This window comes from Lactuca serriola, chromosome 8 (genome assembly GCF_051521515.1).
Source record: "Lactuca serriola cultivar US96UC23 chromosome 8, Lser_US96UC23_V15, whole genome shotgun sequence".
Taxonomy (NCBI): domain Eukaryota; kingdom Viridiplantae; phylum Streptophyta; class Magnoliopsida; order Asterales; family Asteraceae; genus Lactuca; species Lactuca serriola.
This window is the reverse complement of record NC_136415.1, coordinates 122325089-122348942: the sequence shown is the minus strand read 5'-3', so window position 1 is coordinate 122348942 and position 23854 is coordinate 122325089.

Sequence of the window (23854 nt, the reverse complement as noted above, 5' to 3'; positions counted from 1 at the left end):
GAAGCAATGGACCTAGTACCCTATAGATGAGCACTGGCAGCTGCGCCAAAATCTGTAGATGTTTTAGATCTACGATAAACATCCTAGCAGTTACGCTCTAAGGATAGTATTGGCAACAGTGCCTATTAGAGAACATTATAACCATGACAGTAGCGTCTAAAGGACAATACCGATAGAAGTGCCTCATAGAGAATGTCACAATTCTAGCAGTTGCGCCTAAGTGAGTTTCCCCCAAAATACATACGCCATACAATATAACCATATCATATAACAAATACAAAACAACATGCATAATGAGCCTTCAGCCCGACTGGACCGCGTCGCAGGGCCTACAGCCTATCTGGACCGCTCCCGAGCCTTCGGCCTGACTGGACCGCCTCGCAGGGCCTACAGCCTATCCGGACCTCTCACTGGGTATGTTGGCCTACAAAACAAAGCAGGATCCCCTCAACCCAACCCCCAATCAAACAAACATGTGCACATAAATATCATACGCTAGCTCATATCATATAACAGTCAAACTGATCTAACAGATCACTAATCATAGCAACATCCCAATAATCGGGATACAGACCTAACTGATCACTAACATAGCATCATCCTATAACCAAGACACTTACTTAACCAGGTCACTAAGCATAAGCATACCGCCATCCTAACTGCCAGGATGTAATCAATAAACATATCATGCTATAATCCAAATACAAATATATATATATATATATATATATATATATATATATATATATATATATATATAAGCGGTTGACCTTGGTGCCTTAGACCCATTGGTATAGTGAGGATAACTCACCTGGCACTGCTGAAGTCCCGCAGATGAAACTCCAGCTGCTGGTTGACAGATTCCCAAACTGCTAACATCAAACAACACCCAATTAATAATTGGGTTCCAAGCCCAAGGTCTAACTCACACTCTAAAGGCCCAAAAGTCAAGTAATGGGCCAAAGCCCAATATATAGTCCAATTTTCCAAATTGGTTCCAAACCTTTACATGGTCATAATTAAAGGCCCAACTACTTAGTTCAGTCCAAACATTTGGCATTTCCAATGGCCCACTATCATAAAATCAACAAGGCCCAAAATATGGCCCATCTACGGCCCAATTTTCCAAATTGGGCCCAAACCCTCACATGGGCCTTACCCTAACGCCCATTAAACTATTCTAGTCCATTTGCTTGTTCTTGGATGGCCAATTAATAACCCAATTACCAAAGCCCAATAGAAAGGCCCAACTCAATGCCCAATTAAAAATCAGGGTTTCTTACATGAAATGATGATTAGGGTTAAGTGTTCCTACTTAACCCATTAAGGACTTAATCCATCAAGGCTAATATTGCTTTAGGCTGATTGCAATGATTATGAATTAATATATTAAGTTTAGTGAATGATTCAAGTGCGGGTCCCAATCAAATTCCCAAAATTAGGGTTTCACATAAAATGACAACTAGGGTTAAGTGTTTTACTTAACCCATTAAGGACTTAATCCATTAAGTCCATCATTCTTTTAAATAAATCATATGGTGTGATTGGGATTTATACACAACTCCCATTCTAATGGCCCAAATGTGGATCCCGATAAGTCCAAGGCCCATTAATCCAATATTAGGGTTTTCAAAACTCTAATTAGGGTTTCCAACCCCATCTTAGCCCAATAAGCCCAGTGGTTAGGACTTTTGATCAATTAAGGTTAATTGGGCCCATTAGGGTTTCAACAGGTCAATTAGGGTTTTACTAGTCAGGTACCACCCACTACCACCTCGGGTAGTGGTGGTCAACTACGGCTCACGACGGCGGCCACCACCTCACGGTGGTGGTTATGGTTGTTGGATTAGTGTCTAAGTCCATAAATTTAATTGGTATGTACTTGACCCTACTCGGCATGGTCCATTTAGGTTGCATGACATCATAACATTTGGATTGATGTGACAAGAGGACATTTGTGACATATTAATATATTATAAGTTCTGTTATATTAATATGAAATCGTGTTATTTAATTAGTATTGATCAAGAATTAATTTGGACTTAATTTAGTGATCAAAAGACACTAATTAAATATATGGGGATTGATTGTGTAAATCATTCATTCTTATATATGTGAGCTTATGATCCATGATTCCTTATGTTGGGTTTAACCCATGTGGTGATCCATGGATACTCCATGGAGCTTAAAACCCATGGAGCATAAGGAATGGGTAAAGTCATAGGTTACATTGTGTAACCCTAATGTGCACACTATATAAGGACCCTTTAGCTCAAGTAATCGGCACTAGTGATACATATATGAGGGCTACCCGATTTGAGCATGAGTGTCTTCTTCTCATGGTTATTCCATATGTTGGTGATGTTGTGTGAACCATGTGAGGTGTCACATTTGGGGCACTAGGCTCTCGAGCTTCATGGAGTCAAGCTACATCAAGAGGTATATATTCTAACTTGTTATATTACCCAAGTATCAAAAGATTGTATGTTAGATAGGGTAATACCCTGGAATATTCATATTTGCATGTATAATAGAGAAAACATAGATCCAAGGTATTTAGGGTTACATGCACACTTACGAGTGTTAGAATGCTCATAACCCAACAAGCGTTTCTAGTCCAAACGAGGTCACTTACCTAACCAAATCACTAAGCATAAGCATACCGCCATCCTAACTACCAGGATGTAATCAATAAACATATCATGCTATAATCCAAATACAAATATATATATATATATATATATATATATATATATATATATATATAAGCGGTCGGCCTTGGTGCCTTAGACCCATTGGTATAGTGAGGATAACTCACCTGGCACTGCTATTTCAACCTCTTCGGTCTCTTTGAACCGGTATTGGGTGTATTTCAACCCCTTCGGTCTCTTGCAATCGATACTGGGTGTATTTCAACCCCTTCGTTCTCTTTCAACCGGTACTAGGTATATTTCAACCCCTTCGGTCTCTTACAACTGATATCAGGTCTATTTCACCCCTACAACTAATACATAATCATAACAATAAGAGTCATAACGACAACAAGCATACACATGCAATATAGGAAATTGTCATCAAGACAATTATAATCCTATCAACATAGTCTAGTGGGCCAGCATTGGTGTCTTCGACCCATAAATAACGCAAAGGAAACTCAACTTAGTCTGAAGATATCAAATCACACTCGGTCTGCTAAACCGTGAAGTGTACTCATTAAATCACAAATAATAGAACTATAATTAGCAATTAGGTCATGAGCATTCTAACACAATAAATAAATTATACACCATTGTCAAATCGTATGAGATCTTAGAGTTATATACAATAAATAAATGATACAAACAAAGGGATCCCACAAACTAATCATTCCTTTCAACATTTTCACAATAATCAACGACATTACACTATTAGGGTTTTCTTATGCTTATCTAAACATCATAAATGCTATAAATCGTACGATTTTTGAACTTTACTAGAAATCGCGACCATGAGAGCTTACCAAATTGTTGCTACAGTTCCAGAACCGCCTTCCTGGGTTGTGATATTTCTAGCTCGTCCGTTCCTTCGTCGGCTTCTCACACCCACAAGTCTCCAGCTCAATTGACTCCCTAAAGTTACCGATCTGGATGGGAGGGTTTCTGGAAGAAGAGATCGAGGATCGAGACATTGCTTTGGATCTTTGCTCAAGAAAAACTTACACGAAAATGGAAAGAATGAAGGAAGGGGTGTTCCATATACGGGTGTTAAGTTTTTTGTATAAGGGGAGACTTGATGTGGAGTCAACGTGGAAATAACGTGACGGTTTTCCATTAGCTTACTGTACACGTCGGATGCCAGTTAGGGTGAGAAACTGGGAAACCTTCTAAAATCGGTCACAATGGTGTAATTGACATCTACAGTAAAATATTAATGGTCAATTGTGCAAAAAATTAATATAATTGGTCAAATCTGACCAAACGAGAAAGTTACTTGTGGTACAATAGCATTTGAAGTGTGACCTAAAGTTATTTTTATATAACTTATTATAAAAATTTAAAGCTTAGGTAGGTCAAGTGACCCACCTAAGCCCTTCATAGACTCTCGTCCGGAATATCTGTGGACACGAAAAGACGTACCATAAAGTACATTATCGTTTTTTATATGAATATTTGCAGCCAATTAAACAAATTTGGACAAAAGCGTGCATTCCGAATACATATAAATTGTGATAAAAAAAAATAACTAAGAAAAGTCTCTAAGTGAAGATCATTAAACAAACTTTCATAGATCTCAATAGAGCATCTTGCATCAGTGGTAATTTTTTTTTGAAAAAAAAAACTCAAAAAAATGGTATTTTAGTTGTAAATAAGGTTTATTATAGAATTATATATACAAAAAGTCTAGTTTCCGGTATAATGAATGGTCAATCACTTAAATAATTAAAATGGATAATTTTGTATTACAAATTGCTCTTTAGATGAACGTAACAAAATTAATCACACATAAGCAAAATGTTGGCATCATTCTATAAAAAGAAATTAATAAATTTTGAATAGAGCTATTAAAAAAGATAGTTTATGGAATGAATTGTCATTTTACAATATTTGTTCAAAAGGTTATTATTATCTGGGGGAAAATGCTACTGTAGCATAAGTAACTTTTTCGTTTGGTTCGATTTGACCAACTATATTAATTTTTTGCACAATTGACTATTAATATTTTACTGTAGATGTCAATTAAACCATTGTGACCGATTTTAGAAGGTTTCCCGGTTTCTCATCCTACCTGTCATTTATTTTAAATTGAAATTGTTAATGATGTTTATATTTGGTCCACGTCATTTTAATGAAAGATATTAACACAAATCCTCATTTCAGTCATCTCCTTCCCCTCAACCTCAGTTTACTTTGCAGGAAGTAAACAATGAGTCAATAGTTGTAACAGCCCGAAATCTCAGGTATTATTAAATTATGTTTTTTGGGGTGATTTAAGAGGGGACTCGGCGAGTTGGAGCCTAGACTCGCCGAGTAGGATCGCAGACTTGGTCGCGGGATCGCGACTGGACTCGACGAGTCCAGATATGGACTCGGCGAGTCTACGCTGTTTAGCGAAAACCCTAACCGTTCATGTTTGCGTCATATATAACGCATTATATGTCGTCATTGTTCGTCTTTTAGTCGATTGAGAAGAACCCTAAGCGGCTGTGGGCATCTAGAGCAAGATTGAACGCCATTGGTGACTTGAAGAAGTTGTGGTGCAAGGAGGAGAAGAGTTTGGCTAAAGGAATCTTCAAGGGATTCGAGTTCTGAGGTTTGGGGACACAGAGGGTGCGTTATTCAGGTAACATTTCGGATCATTTCTGTTATTTTGATGTGTGCATGGATCTAGGGTTTATGGAACCCATTTGGTGATTAGATGAATTATTACCTTGTTACCCAATCGAATATAACCTTGTATTAGGACCCTTAGAGGACCAGAAGGCCCCATGCTTGTGTATTTCGGAACCATACTTATCCCAGGAAGCAGTTTGATCGACTGCATGGTATGGACTCGCCGAGTCCGATGAACAGACTCGGCGAGTAGCTTGGAGATTGACTGGAACTCGTCGAGCTGTTCTTCAGACTCGACGAGTGGAGTCGGGGTGGCCCCGCGATTCTTCCACGAGGATCTCGTCGAGCCAAGAGGGATACTCGACGAGTAGAAAGGGAACATCAAGGGAAGTTGGGGAGGACGTCTAGACTCGCCGAGTCGCCATGGCACTCGCCGAGTCCGGTCGAGTTGACCGTTGACCGCTGACCGTTGACCAGATTTGACCTAAGTCTGAATTCTTAGGGATAGTCACACTTAGAAGATATAAGTGTTAATGAAGGATATGTGATGTTATAGGGAGGTTGTAGCTCGTCGTATTTTGCGCGAGTGATTTCAGGATTTGCTAGCTTTCAGCATTCGCGAGGTGAGTCTTCTCACTATACTGTACCCGGAAGGGTTTGACTGTGTGACCGGAAGGTCGGATATGATATGTGATATGTATGCTATATGTGGTAAGTTATTTGTTATATGTGCTATGTATGTTATGGGCCGGAAGGCAATATGTTGTGTGATGGACCGGAAGGTCGGCGTGGGTAGGACCGGAAGGTTTACCCAGCAGGGACGGAAGTCCCCTGAGACACATGGACCGGAAGGTCAGGGCCTGGAAAGGCGTATGTGCGTAAGTTGTATATTGGGGAACTCACTAAGCATTTATGCTTACAGTTGTTGTGCATGTATTTCAGGTTCTAGCGAGGACCGTGGGAAGGCGCCGGCGTGATCGATACACACTGAAGAATGCTTTTATGATCTTGGGATTTTGATTATTTGTATTTGACAGAATACTTAAACTATTTATGCCTTGTTTTGAATGGAAATAAATATATTTTTAAAATGAAAAATTTGTTTGAAAATTTGCGTTGTTACAATTGGTATCAGAGCCTTGGTTTGAGGGATTCGGGTGCACCTTCGGGAGTAGCTGAACTCAAACCGAGGATTTGAGGAAAACTTTTTAAATAAAGGCATAAACTTTTGTAAATGGTTTCGTGGTAAGCAAGAAAGAAGCAGTGTGTACGATCAGTCAGCGCCCGAACGGTAAAGATCCCCAAAATACCTTACAATATTATATGATATGAATTGTTATGCATGCTAGAAGACTAGGTATTCATGATAGGACTAGAGTGGCCTGATTTGTGATGCCTTAGTCTAGGGAAATTTGCCTATATGAGATGCATTGCTAGTATGCGGGTAGATAGTGCATATCAGAAGTAGAGTACTCACTATCCGGAGTTTGGGGAGGAGGACTTGGGATGAACGCTGATGCGGTGTGGTCGGTAGTATTGGGCCCGTACTACCGAGGACACCGGGTCAGTGGGAGACCCAAGTAAGAATCCTTGGATATCGGGGACTGAGTAGGGTTGCGTATCGAGTATGATTATACTCGATGGAGTCTCTGATGGTTTTATGTTGTATTTCAGAGACATCATGGTTAGACCACGCCACGGAGCGAGTACGAGCAGTGTGAGTGACGAGGAGATTCATCAGATGATTCACGAGGAAGTAGCGGCGGCGATCCGGGCTGAGATCCCGGAGATGTTTGGGTCTATTAAGACCACCCTGATGGAGACGTTTGATGAGCGGTACGCCGCATTGACTGAGGCTGCAACCGCTGCAGCTACCGCAGCTGTGGCCGCTGCTAGGCCACAGGGGGTGACTCGTTGCTGTTCCGAGAGTTCAGCAACACGAAGCCACCAGAGTTCGATGGGACGCAGGATCCGATTGCTGCGATGAGGTGGATCGCGGATATAGAGGGGTGCTTCTACACTTGTTCATGCCCGGAGCACCTGAGGGTACGGTTCGCATTGAACCAGCTCCGTTTGGGAGCGAAGGACTGGTGGAAGTTCGTGACGGTGAACTTCACTTTGGCAGAGACTACAGCAGTAACATGGGAGGGGTTTACTGCCATGTTCAGAGATGAGTACGTTCCCCCGGTGGAGAAGGAACGATTGGTTCAGGAGTTCTTAACCCTCAAGCAGGGTACTGATTCTGTCGCGGTGATCACGCGGAAGTTTCATGAGAGGGCGATGTTCTGCCCCGAGCTGGTGTCCACTGATTAGGCTCGGATGAGCCAGTACTTGGGAGTGTTGAGGAGGGATATCCGGGAGTTTGTGTCAAACTCCACTTACCATACTTTTGCTGAGCTTCAGGCGAATGCCAGGAAGCGCGAGATCGAGTTGGAGACCCAGGCCAGGGAGGAGGCCGAGTCTCAGCGAGTGAACCGGCGACCGGCTCAGTTCCAGCCGGCAGCCAAGCGGATAAAGTCCGCCGATGCGAGCAAAGGAGGTTCGAAGGGCCGCACTTGCGGAAAGTGCGGCAAGGGTCATGAGGGGGCGTGTCGATCTGGTGCTTGCTACAAGTGTGGCAAGGAGGGGCACATTGCTAGGGAGTGTCCCAAGGGATTTACGGTTTGCTTTCATTGCAACCAGACAGGCCATAGGAAGGCCGAGTGCCCTCAGCTTCTTCAGGGATCTGCACCTGCTGCCGGAGCTACTGCGACTCGACCGGTGAAGGCCGAGGCCCCGAGGGCTCGGGGAAGAGCCTTTCAGCTGACTGCGGAGGAGGTCCGCGCTGCGCCCGATGTCGTGGCAGGTATGTTGTGATTCATCTATTTATTTTAAATGTCGAGATGTTATGCTTATGTTATTATATACGTAGGTACTTTCCTTGTGAACTCTGTGCCTGCCTTAGTGTTATTTGACTCGGGTGCGAGTAGGTCCTTTGTGTCCTTAGCCTTTAGTCAGCATATCAGCGTTAGTCGTGAGTCGTTCAGTCGACCTTTGAGAGTTTCTATAGCTGACGAGAAAGTGATTTGTGCCACGGAGGTTCTTCGGGGATGTGTACTAGAGATTTTCGGGGTTGAATTCCCGATTGACCTGATTCCTATTGCGATGGGTGATGTCTGTGTCATCGTGGGCATGGACTGGTTGAGCCGATTCGGCGCTGTCATCGACTGTGAGCGTCAGTTGGTGACTATACGAGACCATAGTGGGGGAGTTCTTTCGGTGTACGGCGAGGGTACCCGTTCGGGATCAGCTTTTTGTTCGGCCGCTAGGGCGAGGCAGTGTCTACAGCAGGGCTGTAAGGGTTTTGTGGCGTATGTGATGGATACGCGGGAGGTTTCTGAGAGACCGAAATCAGTTGAGGAGGTCCCTGTGGTGCGCGAGTTTCCAGATGTTTTCCCCGAGGAGCTGCCGGGAGTACCTCCTGTGAGGCAAGTAGAGTTTGGTATCGATCTGGTTCCGGGGGCCGCGCCTATTGATAAGGTGCCTTATCGTCTTGCACCTCCAGAGATGCAAGAGTTGTCCTCGCAGCTCCAGGAGTTGATGGGGAAGGGATTCATTCGGCCGAGCAGCTCGTCGTGGGGAGCACCTATTCTGTTCGTCAAGAAGAAGGATGGTTCACACCGGATGTGTATTGATTACCGGGAGTTGAACAAGTTGACGGTCAAGAACCGTTACCCGTTACCGAGGATCGATGATTTATTCGATCAGTTGCAGGGAGCGTCTTGGTTTTCCAAGATCGATCTGAGGTCAGGGTACCATCAGGTGAGAGTACGGGATGGGGATGTCCAGAAGACAGCGTCTAGGACGCGATATGGGCATTATGAGTTTGTGGTGATGCCTTTCGGGCTCACCAATGCCCCGGCTGTGTTCATGGATCTCATGAATAGAGTATGCAGACCGATGTTGGATCGGTCAGTGATTGTATTTATCGACGACATTCTGGTGTATTCTAGATCTAGAGAGCAGCATGAGGAGCATTTGAGGGAGGTCCTCGAGGTATTGAGGTCGGAGAAGCTTTATGCAAAATTCTCCAAATGTGACTTCTGGCTGCGGGAGGTCCAATTTCTAGGGCATGTTGTCAATCAGAAAGGGATATTGGTCGATCCGGCCAAGGTTGAGGCGGTGATGAGTTGGGAGGTGCCGAAGTCACCTTCTGAGATCAGGAGCTTCCTTGGGTTGGCAGGGTATTATCAGAGATTCATCAAGGATTTCTCCAAGATCGCAGTGCCACTCACCAGATTGACCCGGAAGGGTGTTGCATTCTCATGGGGGCCCGAGCAGCAGACCTCCTTTGAGACACTTCGCCAGAGGTTGTGCGAAGCCCCGGTATTAGCTCTCCCAGAAGGAATGGAAGATTTTGTGGTATATTGCGACGCATCGATTTCGGGACTGGGTGCAGTGTTGATGCAGAGGGGTCATGTGATAGCTTATGCGTCAAGGCAGCTGAAGCCTCATGAGGCGAGATACCCCACGCATGATTTAGAGTTGGGAGCAGTAGTGTTCGCTCTCAAGATTTGGCGTCACTGCCTGTACGGGGTTCGATGTACGATATATACGGACCATAAGAGCTTGAAGTATTTGATGGATCAGCCCAATCTAAATATGCGTCAGAGGAGGTGGCTGGATGTGGTCAAGGATTATGATTGTGAGATTCTGTACCACCCAGGTAAGGCTAATGTGGTAGCCGACGCGTTGAGCCGCAAGGCGGAGAGCACTCCATTGCGAGATGTATGCTTGAGACTGACTGTGATGACTCCTGTATTGGACGCTATTCGTGGGGCACAGGCCGAAGCGGTGCGACCAGAAATGCAGAAGAAAGAGCGGGTTGTGGGGTTAATTTCAGAGTTCGTTAAGGATGGTCGAGGGCTTATGACGTTTCAGGGCCGGATTTGGGTACCGTTCGTGGGCGGTACACGTATTACTTTGATGGAAGAGGCTCATAGATCGAAATTCTCGATCCATCCCGGTGCTACGAAGATGTATTTGGATTTGAGGAAGGAGTATTGGTGGCCCTGTATGAAGAGGGACGTCGCATGGTTCGTCGAGAGGTGCTTGACCTGCCGTAGGGTTAAGGCCGAGCACCAGAGACCGCATGGAAAGTTACAGCCATTGGAGATTCCCGAGTGGAGGTGGGAACAAATCACTATGGATTTCATCACCAAATTGCCGAGGACTGCCAGGGGAGTTGACGCAATTTGGGTGGTTGTGGATAGGTTGACGAAGAGTGCGCACTTCCTTGCCATCAGTGAGAGTTCTTCAGCGGAGAAGTTGGCGGAGATATATGTGAGAGAGGTGGTATCTCGGCATGGGGTGCCGATCTCGATTGTTTCAGACCGTGATGTGCGTTTCACTTCCAGGTTCTGGAAGAAATTTCATGAGGAGCTGGGTACCAAATTGCATTTTAGTACCGCATACCATCCCCAGACAGACGGTCAGAGCGAGCGAACGATTCAGACGCTGGAGGACATGCTTCGAGCGTGTGTGTTAGACTTCGGGGGTAGCTGGGATGCATATTTACCCTTAGCAGAGTTTTCCTACAACAACAGCCATCATTCGAGCATTGGTATGCCACCTTTTGAGCTGTTGTATGGTAGGAGGTGTTGGACCCCTATTTGCTGGGGAGAGGTGGGACAGAGAGTGATGGGCAGCACGGAGATCGTGCTTCAGACGACAGAGCAGATTCAGCAAGTTAGACAGAGGTTATTGACCGCCCAGAGCCGACAGAAGAGTTATGCAGACAGGCGCCGATCCGAGCTTGAATTTCAGGTCGGTGACTTCGTTCTCCTGAAGGTCTCTCCTTGGAAAGGAGTGATTCGATTCAGGAAGAGGGGCAAGTTGGGGCCCCGGTATATTGGGCCATTTCGTGTGATTGCAAGGATAGGCCGGGTAGCCTATCGGTTGGAGTTGACAGCGGAGTTGGGACAGATCCACGACACCTTTCATGTGTCGCAATTGAGGAAGTGCATAGCCGATGAGTCGGCAGTGGTTCCATTAGAGGATATTCAGGTGGATGCGAGCCTGAATTATGCTGAGAGACCAGTGGCTATCAGGGATCGGAAGATCAAGGTTCTGAGGAACAAGGAGGTACCCCTGGTGTTGGTTCAGTGGCAACACCGTAAGGGATCGGAAATGACTTGGGAGCCTGAACGTGAGATGCGGGAGCAGCATCCGGAACTATTTTCAGAATAAGACTTCGAGGGTGAAGTCTAATCCTAGCGGGGGAGAGTTGTAACATCCCGGAATCTCAGGTATTATTAAATTATGTTTTTGGGGTGATTTAAGAGGGGACTCGGCGAGTTGGAGCCTAGACTCGCCGAGTAGGATCGCCGACTTGGTCGCGGGATCGCGACTGGACTCGACGAGTCCAGATATGGACTCAGCGAGTCTACGCTGTTTAGCGAAAACCCTAACCGTTCAGGTTTGGGTCGTATATAACGCATTATATGCCGTCATTGTTTGTCTTTTAGTCGATTGAGAAGAACCCTAAGCGGCTGTGGGCATCTAGAGCAAGATTGAAGGCCATTGGTGACTTGAAGAAGTTGTGGTGCAAGGAGGAGAAGATTTTGGCTAAAGGAATCTTCAAGGGATTCGAGTTCTGAGGTTTGGGGACACAGAGGGTGCGTTATTCAGGTAACATTTCGGATCATTTCTGTTATTTTGATGTGTGCATGGATCTAGGGTTTATGGAACCCATTTGGTGATTAGATGGATTATTACCTTGTTACACAATCGAATATAACCTTGTATTAGGACCCTTAGAGGACCAGAAGGCCCCATGCTTGTGTATTTCGGAACCATACTTATCCCAGGAAGCAGTTTGATCGACTGCATGGTATGGACTCGCCGAGTCCGATGAACAGACTCGGCGAGTAGCTTGGAGATTGACTGGAACTCGTCGAGCTGTTCTTCAGACTCGACGAGTGGAGTCGGGGTGGCCCTGCGATTCTTCCACGAGGATCTTGTCGAGCCAAGAGGGATACTCGACGAGTAGAAAGGGAACATCAAGGGAAGTTGGGGAGGACGTCTAGACTCGCCGAGTCGCCATGGCACTCGCCGAGTCCGGTCGAGTTGACCGTTGACCATTGACCAGAGTTGACCTAAGTCTGACTTCTTAGGGATAGTCACACTTAGAAGATATATGTGTTAATGAAGGATATGTGATGTTATAGGGAGGTTGTAGCTCGTCGGATTGTGCGCGAGTGATTTCAGGATTTGCTAGCTTTCAGCATTCGCGAGGTGAGTCTTCTCACTATACTGTACCCGAAAGGGTTTGACTGTGTGACCGGAAGGTCGGATATGATATGTGATGTATGCTATATGTGGTAAGTTATTTGTTATATGTGCTATGTATGTTATGGGCCGGAAGGCGAATATATTATGGGCCGGAAGGCAATATGTTATGGGCCGGAAGGCAATATGTTGTGTGATGGACCGGAAGGTCGGCGTGGGTAGGACTGGAAGGTTTACCCAGCAGGGACGGAAGTCCCCTGAGACACATGGACCGGAAGGTCAGGGCCTGGAAAGGCGTATGTGCGTAAGTTGTATATTGGGGAACTCACTAAGCATTTATGCTTACAGTTGTTGTGCATGTATTTCAGGTTCTAGCGAGGACCGTGGGAAGGCGCCGGCGTGATCGATACACACTGAAGAATGCTTTTATGATCTTCGGATTTTGATTATTTGTATTTGACAGAATACTTAAACTATTTATGCCTTGTTTTGAATGGAAATAAATATATTTTTAAAATGAAAAATTTGTTTGAAAATTTGCGTTGTTACAATAGTTAGGGTTTTCACAGTTGCGTCCGATTGAGGTATCAGCTGCTGATCGAGTTCTAAACGAAGCTAGTAGCATAAATGGCATAACCTAATCCTGATGTTAGACTATTCTTGATGGTGGAGCTCAATTACCAAGGTGTATTTACTCATAATCTTTTGTCTTACTTGGGGGAGTGAAGACATCCTTCAATTATGTTGAAATTTTCTTCTATGACTTATTCTGAGTGTGTCACTTTCCTAGAACGTTTCATGCATGAGGAGATTAAAAAACTTTACTACTGTGAACCAAAAAAAGCTTTATGTGATGACATTCGACCAATTTTAGATGACGTAGATTATGTTGCTTTTATTTATGATGCATATGGCAATGATGGCATAATTTCTATCTATGTTGAACATGATGGTGATGGACGTGGGAGCGGTTTGATGAAGAACAAAATAAAGGTGATGATAATGACTCATGTGTTGATGGTGTGGAAAATGGAGATATTCTTAGGGATGTTGAGGTTGAAAATGATGAAGATGTTATCCCTATGAAAGAACAGCCCATGATCCTTTCTTGAGTCAATTATGTTTTGAAGGGGGTTTAGATGATGAGGAAAATGACTTTATAGATGATGATAATGGGATGGAAATGCATGATTCACTATAGATGCATTCCATTTTCAATGAGAGTTTACACTGGAAAAAAAACCCATACTTGGAATGAAATTTAAGGATCCAAAACAGTTGAAAAGCATGTTGTGCAATTATGGAGTGGATAATGGGTACCAATTATGGTTTGAAAAGAATGACATGCATAGACTTCTTGTCAACTGTTGTAAAGGTGCATGCACATTTAGAATACAGACATCTTAGATGAGTGATGAAGCTAGTTTCCATATCAAGTCTTTGAAGGATGAGCATAAGTGTGCTAGGAATTTTAAGTTTGGCTCATTGGTTACATATTCATGGATTGGGAGCCACTATACCAAACAAATTCTACATAGGAAAAAAAGGAGTGTGAGGAAACTTAAACTAGCAGTGATCAAAAAGTTTGGTGTGAATGTCAGGATAGGGCAATGCAGAAGAGAAAAAAAGATATGCAATAGAACTAGTAAAGCGTAATCTTAAGAACCACTATGCAAAACTTGGGTCATATAGCCAAGAGATTCTAAGAACAAATCTAGGTTCCACTATTAAACTTGGTGTGGATCATATGCCTGATGGGAAGAACTATTTCAACAAGTTCTATGTGTGTTTTGATGGTGTGAAAAAAGGTTGGATGGAAGGATGTAGAAAGATAATTGGACTTGTTGGGTGTTTCTTTAAAGGGATTTGTAAGGGGGGTTGCTTTGTGCTATAGGTAGGGATGCAAATGACAAAATCTTTCCTATTGCATGGACAGTGGTGTCGTTTGAGAACAAAGAGAATTGCAAGTGGTTTTTTGATCTTCTTATTGATGATCTTCATTTAAACTTAGCAAATGGATACTCTTTAATGTCAAATCAACATAAGGTATGTGTTTTTATTATTTGATCCTTTATTTCATTATATTTCATATTATAACATCAAGAAAAATATTTTCCTTTTTATAGGGGTTGATTGAGGGTGTGAAGGAGATGATGCCTTTTGTAGAGCACATACAATGTGCTAGACACATTTGTTATAATTTACTTAATATATAAAGTGGGGCCCGCTATGAGACACTGTTTTGGAGAGCATCAGAAGCACCAACTAAGAATACATTTAAAGCTACAATGAATTGGAACTTTTAAACCCAGAGGCACATAAGTACCTGATGGACAAGGATCCAAAAACTTGGTATAGGGCATACTACCAAGTAGGTAGATGTTGTGACTAAGTTGAGAATGACATGTGCGAGAGCTTTAATGTTGTAATTGTAGATGCAAGATAGAAGCCAATTATAACAATGTTAGAAGAGTTGAGATTATACATGATGGAGAGATTATACAATATGAAGGTGAGAGGACAATAATGGGGTAATCAGATTTGTCCAGAAATAAGGGATAGGGTAAATGAGCTTAAAAAGCACATGAGACATTTTGAGGTGTTAGCAAGTGGCTTAAACCAATTTGAAATAAGGGGAACAGTTGAGGCATTTGAGGTTGAACTTGACAGAAAGACATGTTCTTGTAGGTTGTGGCAATCGAATGGGTATGGATGTGTGCATTCTACAACATGTATCTCATGCCTTAATAAGGATGTGGAAGCATATGTGGATGTGATGTTTAGTACCACCACATACATGAAAAGTTACAAATAAAGAATTGCATCCATGAATGGGAGTGACATCTGGCCACAAACAGATTATATCCTACCTTTGTCACCTATTAGCAGAAGAATGCTCGGCAAGCCAGTGACTAAAATAAAGAAAGGTGATGTTGAAAGACTTACTAGCCATAAGCTATCTAAGGCTGGCAAGAAAATCAAGTGTTGCATCTGCAAGGAGCCCGTTCACAACAAGGCCACTTGCCCTACAAAAGGACCTGATGATGTTAACACAAGGAAGAAAAAAAACAAAAGGTTAGTGAAAGGTGGCAATAATAAAAATAATGGAGTAAGTGTCAATGAAGCAAGTGGACATGTATTATCTTTAATGTTAATTTGAGTTTATTTTCGAAATTGGTTTCACATAGTGAAATGGAAATGTATGTGAAACCAATTTCGAAAATATTGAAGGGGATAAGGAAAAGAAAATCATAAAGAATCATAAAGGTGAAATTGGGCAAGAGAGATGGGGATGATAATGTACCAAGAAATTCAAAGGAGAAACCACTTCCAATAGATTATGATTAATATGTTTTATGCTTTTATTTGTGTTGTGTTGAAATACTTTGATGCTATGAAATTGTTATGTTTTGCACTAGTACAATCTATGCAATAACATACAATTACAAAACTGCCCCTTACTATAGACATTTTTGGTATTTAATGGAAGTATTTTATGCATTTTATGTACTATTACAAAATATGAAAGTTGAATGCTAATTTTTGAAAGATGTCAAGTTATATGTTGCATGGCTAATAATGACCAACATGGTTCTATGTGTATATACTTTAATGACTAAAATAGACAATGTGTTTGATATAAGCAGTTTCCAAAATACACTATGTATACTTTAATGACCAATATGGTCCACAGTTGACAAAAAGACAGCGTTCCACACATAAAAAAAACAAATACTTGATCCACTAATGAAGTTGTCGTTAGATTAGGTAACAATTACAAAATTGCCCATACACATGGGTCTTGTAGTATCCAAAATAAGCTGCTAAATGTTGGGATCTACAACCAACATGGGTCTTTACAGTTTCCAAAAGTAGTACATAAACACCAAAAGACAACTAAATCAACGACCAAAAGACAACCACATATACCAAAACATCCTATAATATTCCTTTCTACTTAAAGCACCAAAGTGCAACAACCAATAAAATCACCACAACTAGAACTTTCAACATGGAATTTTGTTGCATGGAAACTTCCAATTTGTTGTTAAGCATCATCACAAGTTCCTTCTCCTTTGTTACCTTCTTCTCAAGCTTGTCGACAACTGACTTTTCCTTTGAAAGCAGAAACTCCAACTCCGTAACCTTCTTCTTAAGGCTGATATGTTCAGCAGAGTTATCCTTTGAATCTACATGTTGCTTCAATGTTCTGATAAGGTTCTTATAGTACCCCTCAGGCAACTCATCGTCTTTCCAGAAGAAGTAATCATAGCTTTTCAATGTTGTCTCAAAATATACACCATTGTCAAATCGTATGAGATCTTAGAGTTATATACAATAAATAAATGATACAAACAAAGGGATCCCACAAACTAATCATTCCTTTCAACATTTTCACAATAATCAACGACATTACACTATTAGGGTTTTCTTATGCTTATCTAAACATCATAAATGCTATAAATCGTATGATTTTTTAACTTTACTAGAAATCGCGACCATGAGAGCTTACCAAATTGTTGCTACAGTTCCTTCTCCTTTGTTACCTTCTTCTCAAGCTTGTCGACAACTGACTTTTCCTTTGAAAGCAGAAACTCCAACTCCGTAACCTTCTTCTTAAGGCTGATATGTTCAGCAGAGTTATCCTTTGAATCTACATGTTGCTTCAATGTTCTAATAAGGTTCTTATAGTACCCCTCAGGCAACTCATCGTCTTTCCAGAAGAAGTAATCATAGCTTTTCAATGTTGTCTCAAAATATACACCATTGTCAAATCGTATGAGATCTTAGAGTTATATACAATAAATAAATGATACAAACAAAGGGATCCCACAAACTAATCATTCCTTTTAACATTTTCACAATAATCAACGACATTACACTATTAGGGTTTTCTTATGCTTATCTAAACATCATAAATGCTATAAATCGTATGATTTTTGAACTTTACTAGAAATCGTGACCATGAGAGCTTACCAAATTGTTGCTACAGTTCCAGAACCGCCTTCCTGGGTTGTGATATTTCTAGCTCGTCCGTTCCTTCATCGGCTTCTCACACCCACAAGTCTCCAGCTCAATTGACTCCTTAAAGTTACCGATCTGGATGGGAGGGTTTCTGGAAGAAGAGATCAAGGATCGAGACATTGCTTTGGATCTTTGCTCAAGAAAAACTTACACGAAAATGGAAATAATGAAGGGGTGTTCCATATACGGGTGTTAAGTTTTTTGTATAAGGGGAGACTTGACGTGGAGTCAACGTGGAAATAACGTGATGGTTTTCCATTAGCTTACTGTACACGTCGGATGCCAGTTAGGATGAGAAACTGGGAAACCTTCTAAAATCGGTCACAATGGTGTAATTGACATCTACAGTAAAATATTAATGGTCAATTGTGCAAAAAATTAATATAATTGGTCAAATCTGACCAAACGAGAAAGTTACTTGTGGTACAATAGCATTTGAAATGTGACCTAAAGTTATTTTTATATAACTTATTATAAAAATTTAAACCTTAGGTAGGTCTAATGACCCACCTAAGCCCTTCATGGAATCTCTTTTGGAATATGTGTAGACACGAAAAGACATACCATAAAGTACGTTATCGTTTTTTACATGAATATTTGCAGCCGATTAAACAAATTTGGACAGGAACATGCATTCCGAATACATATAAATTGACACAAAATAACTAAGAAAATACTCTAAATAGTGAAGATCATTAAACCAAATTTCATATATCTCAATAGAGCATCTTGCATCAATGGTAATTTTGTTAAAAAAAATAAAAAAATAAAAAAAAAGTATTTTATTTGTAAATAAGTTTATTATAAGAATTATATATACAAAAAGTCTAGTTTCCCGAATGGTCAATCACTTAAATGACTAAAATGGATAATTTTGTATTACAAATTGGTCTTTAGAAGAACGTAACAAAATTAATCACACATAAGCAAAATGTGCATCATTCTATAAAAAGAAATTAATATATTTTGAATAGAACTGTTAAAAAAGATAGTTTATGGAATGAATTATCATTTTATAATATTTGTTCAAAAAGTTATTATTATCTGACCATTTTGGTATTTTAGTGATAAAAGAAAACTTGGAAGCTTGATTTCTACTTTGGCTTGTGATCCATCGGGTCAAGGTCGTCCGGGTCGTCAACAGTTATCACAAAAAGTCAAAAAGGTTATTTCTTGGGTGTTACGATTTTCTTTTCTTAAGAAATAAAAAAACATGAAATAATAAACTAATTAGTTTACAAAATGCTAAATTAATCAAGACACTACATGTTGGCATGTTGCTGATGTAGATGTATACACAGGCGAATGAGGTGCTTCCAGCTGACGTTAAAGTTGAAACCCACCCACCTGGCGGCAGGGAAGAATTGGAAATATTGAATATGAATTGGTCGCGGCGGGTCCGTCGGTGGTTTGACTTAGACTGGGTGGGCACACACGCCGTGAATGGCGACCCGGAAACGTACTGCCTCCCTAATTTCTTTTACATTTTTAGAATTTAATCGATAAAATTACATTAATGGTCCTTGTGTTTTACAAAGAATCACAGATTCTGTCCCAAACTTCTTTTTTTCTTGGTGAAGATGATCCACTTATTTTCTAGATGTTGATTTTGTGGTCTTTATACCTACATCTTTTTTTTCCATTTACTCTCTCTCTCTCTCTCTCTCTCTCTCTCTCTCTCTCTCGGTAATATATACCATCAATTTTAAACATTATTACCTTTTATGCCATTTTTTCTACTAACCAAAGCTCTATAATCTTCTTCATTAAGATGACCGTAAAAATGGTGATATTTTCATTTTGTAACCCAACTGTAAGCATGACATCTTAGACAAATATCAACCCAGGTAGGAGGCCCTTGTATCGTGCCTGATTTAGTTCATAATGTGGATTTATTGGGTGGGTATACCCATCGACATGCCTTAGGGAACACGATCTCTTTCCCGGTTTGTAAGAACAAGGTTAAAAACGGTAAAGCAAGTATGTGAAATTGCATAGAAGTTACAGTTGAGGTTAACTTTTTCATGGGTTTTCTTTTTTCGCTTATCTTTGCAAACGCTAATCATGATGGAACGTTGATCCCTCTAGCTTTCAAGTATAGTGAAATCCTTCGATATCTGCAATCACACTCAACAAAAAAATATGTCTGTCGTGCCCTGGGAGGAGATCCTAGGGGAAGCACTTTGACGATCAAGTTAGTGGTCGTTGATTGGTAGTATCGGGTGGTCATATGAGAAAGGTTCAAATCGTACCTAAGAAAAGTTGTCATTTTCCTTATATAGGTAGGGTTTAATGTACTTCCCCTTATGGGGGTGTGTGGGCTCGGGACCACTGGATTATTCCTTACAACGTCCCCTCATTCCTTATTGGTCCACATGGTAAAAAGGAGATTCATTGTGGTCCTGATTGGTAGGGACTGAATCTCCGTTAGTGGAGTGGGGGTGATCCTTCTGCTGGCGTCAGTCCATGCATTTTATCCCACGCTTCCTCGTTATGCCAGTGAGGCATAAATCTGTAAGGACGCGTTGTCTTGTCAGCTAGACAAATCGATGTGCAACAAGATTAACACAGTAGAGTCTGCCTCGCACTATATGGGCTGCCTCGTAACGACGTATCCAAGGGATACGTCATTAAGTCCCCTAGTCTAGTAATCAGGGCATTGATGTAGTCTACCCATGATGTTCTGGATTTGACAACGGGTGTCATTATCGGGTTTGAGTAGTTATAACTGTTAGATTAGTGTCTAAGTCCATAACTATTTTGGTATGTACTTCACCCGATGGTGCATGGTCCTTTTGGGTTGCCTTCACCTAAGCAACTTGATAGGATGAATTATGGAGAGAAAGGATTAAATATGATTTATTAATATATTATGAGAATAATATATTAAAGGAGAAATCATATTGTTTAATTAATATTAGTCAAGAATTAATAAGAATTAAGTTTGTGACTAAAAGAGATTAATTAAACTTAAGGGACTGGAATTGTAATTATAAGATAATTGCAATTGGGCCATGGATTGCCTTATATTATAAGGTTGGACGAATTCTATGGGGAAACCCATTAGAAATCGTCCAAGGCCTTTAAGGAAAGGAGTCCATGGGTTGCTTAGGGCTTAAGCATCCAAATTAGGGTTTCCTTGTTAGATAACCCTAATAGCCTCACTATATATAAAGCCCTTATGCCCCAAAAACGTGGACAAGCTTCCTTCTAGGGTTTCCACACGTTTTGAGCAGCCTCCTTCTCTTCTCCTCTTCATCCTCTTGCTCTTGGTGTTTTGTGAACCATTAGAGGAGTGACATTTGTGACTCTAAGCTTTCTAAAGTCAATACAAGAAGGATTTGAGATTTTTATTGCCACATAACAATCAAGGTATGATCTAAACCCTTATTTATATGTTATATTGATTATCATATGCTAGATCTAGGGTTTATAGTCTTGGATGAATTGCATGTACAATAGAGAAACCTAGATCCAAGCATTACGGTTTGTATGAGCACATAGGATGTTCTTATGACCAAAACCCATCAATAACTCCCTTCTTCGTAGATCGAGGGAAGCATCCCATCAGTTGTAGTGTCCCAAAAATACCGTGTAAAAATTTTATTTTTGGTAAGTCAAAACCATTCATTCATTAACCTAAATGACAATCAGAGTAAAAGTCTTCTCAAAACATCAGAGTAAAAATCATAAACAATCAATATGGAATGAATCTCCAGGGGATGCAGTACGATCAAGCCGAACCCTTCCTTTTGAATCCAGAAGTACCTGAAAACATTTAAACATAAACCGTAAGCACAAAGCTTAGTGAGTTCCTTAAAATACCACATGTCATACTAATCAGTGAGCCCAAACCTGGGGTATAGTCCAACCTAACATACAATCATGGGCCCAACCCTAGGGTTTACTCCAACCCAACATACAATCATGGGTCTATCCCTGGGGTATAATCCAACCCAAAATACAATCATAAGCCCAACCCTAGGGTTTATTTTAACACAAACATACAATAATGGGCCCAACCCAGGGGTATATTTCAACCCAATCATACATGCAAGAGTCACAAATACAACTAGCATTCTACATAACACAATCCAATGGGCCAGTATTGGTGACTTTGACCCACAAGTATAGTGAGAAGACTCAAATGAATTAATCTACAGAAGCTCAATAGCTACCTCGGCAACAGAACAACCATCATAGGCTTCCTAAATCCAAACCGAGAACAATCCCTAGTCAAATGCTCAATTCTACCCGGGTTTGACCAAAAGTCAAAATGGTCAAAAAGTCAACAGTCAATGTCCACATGGTCCACAGTCAACTTAGACACGAACAACCCTCTTAGCATAAGTCACGACGTGAGCCATTCTTGGTCACGTTGTGGGAATACAGAAAACCTCAAAAGCGGGATCCTTTCTTAGTTACGTCGTGACACCTCCAGTGTCATGTCGTGACTTCAGTCCGAATCATCTCCTTAGTGATTTGAGTCCTTAGGTATTTTTATCATATTATTTTGCTAGTCTTGACATGTAACACCCGATTTCCAGAATGGATCAGCCGAAGTCTTGGATGAGGCAAAGTTATGGTTTTTGGAGAAACCACATACCACAGCATGGTGGGTTGATGACCACGACGTGTCACGACAATTTAGCAAAAAAAAGGTCTTAGTTTGAGATTTCTTTGTCCCATGTGCAATTTTTGGTCATATTAAAGACTTTATGGACTTAGGGTTGTAAATCTTGCTTTGGAGTGAGGTCCTAATGGATAAAGTTGGAAACTCCAAACTTATCCATTAAGTCAATGAGAAGGTTTAGATCTGAAGTTTTGGGTCTTATTTTTTAAGGATTAAGCTCTTAATGAATAATTGTAGAATATGCAGTGACCATGACATTGCCAAGGTATGACCACGGCATGTGTAACGCCCGTAGATTCGGGCTAGTCAATATAGAGACAATAAGCATCAAAAATGAGTTTTTGATGGAAGATTATTTAGAAGGATTAATCTTAACCAAGTTGTAGTATATGTTACAAGGTTCCGTACATATAAAGAAGGCCGAAATCTAAGTTATAACGAAGAATTTATGGCCCGTCGAAGTTTCGCGGCAAAACCGGCACGACACCGGGAAACGTAAAAAGTGAATTTATGATAAAGGACTTTTTGGCCTTAGTAATCTAAAAGAAAGTCGTCGAAAATGTTAAACCGAGATCGTCCATAAAAAGAACGCCCAAATCTGACTTCGTATGAGGAAGTTATGAATTTTCTAAAAATTTGGCTCAGCAGTGCACAACCCGAAACTCGAATTTTAGATCGAGCGTTTTTTGGCCTATACGACCTAAATGAGAATTGAATATCTCATTAATAGGAACTCATAGTAAAAAGACAGACGAAAACGGAGTCCGTATGGAGAAGTTATGAATTTTACGCGGGCATTTAATAGTGTAATCCCTTCATACTGTTAAATTTAAGATCGGTCGAGAATTAGCCGATGGAGTCAAAAGGAAAGTTGTAGATATTTTTTTACCTATGCGTGGATATAAAGAACCTCGAAAATGTAGATCGTATGTGAAAGTTATGAATTTTTGAAAATCGGTTGATTTACACCCTGTGTGCGATGTCATGTGTCAGCACCAGGCTGTGATGGTGCCCAAGCCAGTTCACGACGTGAATTGACCCCAATTCATCCTATAAATAGAGATCAAGGGTTGCCGAGTTATTCACACCTTTCAAGCAATCTCTCTCTCTAGAACCTTTCTCTAGCCTCTAACACGCCCCCCCCCCCCCCCCAAAGCCTAGGTACACCCCCTAGCACCCGAAGGAAGCCTCGAGGCTCTCGGAGAAAGAGATTTTCGGTTCGGAAACATTGCTCCAGCGAAGCCCATTTTTTAATAAAAATCTGTTGTAAGTGAGTGTTAGGTGCTATTTGTGCACCTTTTTGCACACCTTTTAGTCCCATTTCATGCATCTATTTAGCACAATTCTTCTTCCTTTTTCTTGCATTTCATCATATTCATGTGTCACACCCCAAAACCAAGAACGGCGGAAACGTTTTTGGGCGGAGGACGTCATGTACAGTATCACAACAATGAAAAGTAGTAAACAAGAAACAACATCATCCATTGCATTAATAATATAATTTTAATACAAGTGTTCTGACAAATTATGATAAACACTAAAGTATAATCAAAATGAAAGATGAGTCTTGAACGAGCTTCATCTTCTCTAAACCTTGCATCGGTACCTGTCTATTGAT